The sequence below is a fragment of the Paramormyrops kingsleyae genome, chromosome 22 (genome assembly GCF_048594095.1).
Source record: "Paramormyrops kingsleyae isolate MSU_618 chromosome 22, PKINGS_0.4, whole genome shotgun sequence".
NCBI lineage: Eukaryota > Metazoa > Chordata > Actinopteri > Osteoglossiformes > Mormyridae > Paramormyrops > Paramormyrops kingsleyae.
Window position 1 is genome coordinate 3365001 of NC_132818.1, and position 5885 is coordinate 3370885.

Consider the following 5885-nt stretch of genomic DNA (forward strand, 5'->3'; position numbering starts at 1 on the left):
AGAAGGCCTCTGATGTTGTCCCCCAAAAATGGGTCCAGCTTAAGCTCAAAGCATCAGGGATTTTAGAAACTGTAGCAATTTGGATGGAAAACTGCTTAAAAGACAGGAAGCTGCAGGTAGTTACTTAGAGGTAGGGATGGCGAAAACTAAAAAATTTCTTGACCGACCACCGAGCCTCAGTAGCCGGTTGAAACCGGTTAACCGATTAGTTTAAAATATGGTACGCTATTTGAAATAACAGCCATTTCTGCAATTTCGCAACTCTGTCGCATCTCTCTGCCGCTCTGCCTCCCGCACACACACACACACTGCCACTCACGTCACTTTTTTAAAATCCCCTACAGCGCGAATCATGAGTCCCGCAAACGCGGCGCCGAAGAGCTTGTTGTATGTAATCGTAGGACAAATGGCTCCTTAGTTTCAAATGGTTTGGGTACAAGGTGATCGCTTTGAAAATAAAGGTGTTTGTCTAGGTTAGAAGCTCATTTGAAACATTGCCACGGCTCATTTAAGAAAATGACAGCTCCGAAGAGACGCCGCTTTAGTTGAGGTAGAAATGGTCCCACACACTACTTTTCTTTGCACGCTTCATCCTGTCGTCTGCCCTGGCTCTAACCTCGAGTGTTTTAGCCTGTTGCCTTTACTTTTCGCAAACCTTGTGAGCGCGCGAACCCAAACGCTGTGACCTCGCGCCAAATGTTTTTATTGGTTTATTAAGTACAAACAGGCGAGTTATGAAAAATTGAGTGTGAGGGATAATTTGTTCACTTAACACAAAAAGATGAGGAATGAGATGGCTAACTGTAGTAGCGTATAGTCCACTGTCTATAATAGCCTAATTTAGATATCACTTTTTTTTTAACCGACTACCGACAACTTTGACCGGTTAACGTTGATACGGTCAACCACCGGTCAAACGGTCATCGGTTAACATCCCTACTTAGAGGCACAATGTCATAGTGGGCCTGCGTTTATAGTGGGGTACCGCAGGGTTCAATTTTAGAATCAGTGATATTCCTAATTTACATTAACAATATTGACACCAATATATACAGTAAACTGGTTAAATTTGCAGACCACACCAAGGTGGGTGGTGTAGCAGATATTGAACTAGCGGAACAGAGGCTTCAGTGGGATCGTGATTTAATTAGTGACTGGGCTGATACCTGGCAGATGTAGACAAATGTAAGGTAATCCATGCACAGAGTACAAATATGAAGTACAGATATTTTTTTGGGATCCACTGAAATAAAGGAAGCTGATGATGAGAAAGACTTTGGTGTGTATGTTGATGCTTCCCTGTCCCACGGTCGCCAGTGTGGGGAAACAATTAAAAAGGCCAATAGGATGTTGGATCTCTAGGTGCGTGAAGTTTAAGTCAAAGAAGGTGATGCTAAGATTATACAATTCCTTTGTAAGATCCCACCTAGCATATAGTGTGCAGGTTTGGTCACCATACCTTAAAAAGGATATTGCTGCCTTGGAAAGGGTTTAACGTAGGGTTACAAGAATGATTCCTGATCTTAGAGGAATGTCTTATGAAGAGAGATTAGCTGAGCTGAATCTGTTCTGCCTCGAGCAAAGGAGACTAAGGGGGCACATGATCCATGTCTATAAGATTCTAACAGGTCTGGATGCTGTTCAGTCAAATGGCTATTTCAATTTTAAAAATATACAAAAACTCTTAGCCATAGGTGGAAATTAGCAGAAGAACATTTTACACTGGATTTTAGAAAGCACTTCTTTACACAGAGTGTAGTCAGAGTATGGAATAGTCTTCCTGTTAGTGTAGTGCTAAAACCTTGGGTTCCTTTAAATGAGAGCTAGATAACATTTTAACAACTCTGAGCAATTAATTGAGTTCTCCCCAAACAAGTTGTTGGGCGAATGGTTTCATCTCGTTTGTAAATTTCTTATGTTCTTAAAGTCCAACACTTTTTTTGGTAAACAGTCATTTTTATTTCAGTTCACAATTTTTATGTGTCCATTTTCATTGCAGTTTTAGTTTATGATAACACTGGTCCCAACAAGCCCAACACACACACAGGCAATCAACATAGAATAAGACCAGATTGTAGCCTAAACAGTTTCTGAAACAATTATTCAGTGGACATTCTAAGGTAGCAGGCAGACAACTTTATGGCTTTAATAATACTTAACAGCTACAAGGACAAAGGAAATAAAAAAAGCTCTCCATACTAATGGTAATTTAATAAAAATGAACAGACAACGCTTACAGTGGTTTTGATTATTCTGGCAGTACAGAATAGCACCAGTGTGTTTTCTCTTCAGGTGCTTATGTACAGCACTAGTGCCACTGTGGTATGCCATCAAAATCTTGCACAATGTTTTGTGATAATTTGAACTACTCCCATAATTATGAAGTGAAATTAAAAGAATACATTTGTTATAATGAATGTAAGCATGTTAGAAATCTATTTAAATAATAACGAAGCATCAATTTATAATATTGATGTTCACACATCTTCAGTGTCAACGTCATCAACTACGTTGACTAATTGTGGCAGCCCTAAAAATAAGGCAATCCAAAGAGGAGCGAAAGTTTTACCTAGGAAGCACCGTCAAAAATAGTCAAACAATATCTCAAGAGCGGATCATATGGAGAGGAACCTTAACAGTGCCAGAGTTTGCAGAGGTTGCTTTTTGTGAAAGGTAAAAATAATGCTAAAAATGCTAGTGTTTCCATGTGCTTGGTTCCATAAATAACAGTACTGATCTTTGTGAGTTGGTGAACATTGCGTTTTTAGTTAGCATGCTAACACTACTATATCTCATAATCCCCATTCTGTTTATGGTTGGTGACTGATAACCTAGTCAGGATTTTATGGATTTTTGAGCCACATGACTTATGAAAGGTAAGCTAACTACATAAAATTGTCTGCTTTCAAAAATATGACATGGAGACTCCCCAAAAGGGTCATTTTTACAATTTCATATTAGACAAACCAGCCACTATGTATGACAGAGGCAACATTGATTGGGTATAAACAATAAACTTGGGACACAGCAGTGTGAAGAGTCTGACAATATCACAGACATTAAGAGAAGAAAGCAAAAAATCTCCCAAAACAATCAATCAAGTGAAAGCCAGACATACAGGGATAAGAACAAAACAATCAACAATTTACCTTTAAAACATTAATGTATGTGAGATCAAACCAGATTTGTTGTAATAAGTATAGCACTGTAAAGTTAAAATTACAGCACAGAGCAACAGAGTTGCTTAACGTTACCATCACATCACAAAAATAATATGAATACATAACAAAAATTATTAGATTTATACTTGTACTTACCCGTGAATACACCTAAATATTTAATCCATACTTTCTGTATCCAGGCAGAAATAAATTAAACCTCCAGACTTTGTTTTTTGCTTTTGCTTCAGTATTACCATGACTTTTGAAAAACCAGCCAATTGATGATACTAATAAATGAGAGGGTGGCTCACAACCATTTTGCTTTCAGTGTCTATGGTATCCAGTGATATACATTTTCTCTTTACATCATGCGATTTTATTTCGCCTTTATGTTATTTCGCTTCATTTGTGATGATTAAACACTACATTACTAGCATTAACATGCTCAGTGTATTCTACTACCATGACAATGCACAAGACAGCAGCGTGAGGCAACTGCGCAATATACTGCAAACCTCCTACCATAGGCCTAGATTCACATTCTAACCCACTACAAGAGCCAACAAACAATTTTTAAAAAGTAATCATGAGCTCAACTAATGCATCCCCAGTGGCTCTTTAAGACTTGTTACTCATTTCAGATATAACAGTATTTATCAATTCCATCCCCTCAAATTAAAAAATCCCTTAGAATTTCTTAAAAATGGAGAAAAACACTTTTCACAATAACTTAACTCTAGATTCATGACAGCTAATAGTGTATACAATTCTTTTGCGAGAGCCCCTATTTTTATTGTTTGTGCATAAACTTGGCAAGCTACAGGTGCCTTTAACATATTTTTTGCTTAACCTTCTCACTTTTATTGTTCATCAATAAACCACGACTGTGTTGTTAAACATAACCAGTATCAAGTGGTATAATACGTTTTTAACAAACCGTTGCAGTTACAGTGAACCTGCTGTTCGATAAACACAGATGTGATGAAATGTTCCGTTATACTATGCTACGTTCTTTACGCTACGTGCTGTATTTCCGAGAGAAAACAAAAATATTTGGCGGGAGCTATTTAAGTGTGAGAGCAGAGCCCCAGTAACGTCCGTGAACTGCACGTACAGGTACGCTACAAAACCACACCCTTCAGACAGGCTGCTCACAAAAAAGGGCCACAAAACCAATTACCATACATCACAATGTGATGCATTTTCATGAGACTCTACGTGTGTTATTGTATACAGTAATAAGCGGATGGCGTGAGAGTAGAGAAAATTTTACATACAACTTGTTTCAGCAGGCTACAACTTATCTGGAAACGGAGAACTGGACCTGAAAGGATGCCTTTCGGTCGAGCCGGATTCAGAACACATTCTGGATAACAGTCAGTCGTCGTGCAATTAACCGATTTCATTTGGTGATTTTAATTTTAGGGACACGGGTTTGTATGTAGTTGATAACCACAAATCGTACTTCAGTTAAAAATGCATCATACATCGTCAGGGCAATGCACTTCAAATCAATTGGCCTTACTACCTATCAGTGGTAAGCACATAAAAGAATAAGACATACGGAAAAAATCTCGAAAATTCTTCTTCTAGATGTAAATTGTTAAAATTACCTAACAAACAGCTAGCAAGCAGGGTGTTTTCAAGCGCATTTAAACCCACACGTCACGCAAATTAGCTAGCTAGCTAACACGTTCCGTATCAAAGCAACATCCCCAGATGCATGACGATGTTCGGTAAATTTCCCACTAACTAGTTTATAAAAATATATACGAGTAAAAATGCAACATAATAAATAAGAACACCCCTCCTAGTCCCTGATTACATTTGAGCAAACATAAATGAATAAAAATGCAAATGTAGTAATGCAAAAATGTAGTAGCCATCTTGCCTGCCGCTAACGTTATTGCCAACTCGGCTAAAAAGCTACAAATTAAAAAGTTATAGAGCGGACTGCTGCACTTTTTGACTCAGCAGTTAGCGAACTATTTCGGTAGGTTAGGTAGGTGCACACATCGCTTGTTAACACAGTATCGTCATATTGTCGAAACAAAAGCGAGTTTGTTAACCAGATATCAAACAGCTAAACCCGCGATGGGCAACCCACATACATGCATACATTCATAAATATCATGTAGATGTGCAGAAAGAGAAATGCAAACAAAATAAGTAGAATTCCGGCGGGCTAGCTACCTGCTGGCGTCCCGATTCATTTCTCTTCCTGCCTGTTATTGGTAACCTTTCGTCTCGGGTTTTTCGCCGCTTTCGACTCAATCAGCCAAGCCACGTCCACCGAGGCCCAAGACTCCGACAGCCGTCGTACCACAAACTCTTTCTTTCCCCTCTCCTCTGTTCTCCACCCTCTCTCCTCTTGACTAATTCCGCTCCGTTTTCGCTCCCTCGTTTCGCTCTCCTGTCTCGCGCAAGCATTTCCGTCGTGAACACTTACTTGCGCGCGCAACCCGAGCTCAGCGTATTTCCGAAACGGGGAAAACTGTTCGGGGACCATAAATATGCCTATTGATCGTGATGGTATATGTTTGATAAAATAGTATACCCTACCTTCTCAAAAACTGCCCTGTCCCCATTTCAAATAAATTTCCTTGACCCAGCCTTTTTCCCATAAAGGGGAAAGTTTTGTAATGAGTGACAAGAACATTTACATAAAGGAGAAATACCTTTTGAAGTACAGGCATGCAAGTTCCACTACACAGACACAAAACC

The 5885-nt window shown here is 39.0% G+C and overlaps 1 protein-coding gene across 1 annotated transcript in view; it reads right to left on the minus strand.

The window, feature by feature from the left end:
• The window catches only part of LOC111859751 (uncharacterized), a 32760-nt gene extending 27006 nt beyond the window's left edge, over positions 1-5754 (minus strand). Inside the window, exon 1 of the mRNA XM_023842721.2 lies at positions 5355-5754. The gene's annotated coding sequence lies outside the window, so the exon portion shown is untranslated. The remainder of the gene's footprint in view (positions 1-5354) is intronic.
• Between the last annotated feature and the right edge of the window lie 131 nt (positions 5755-5885).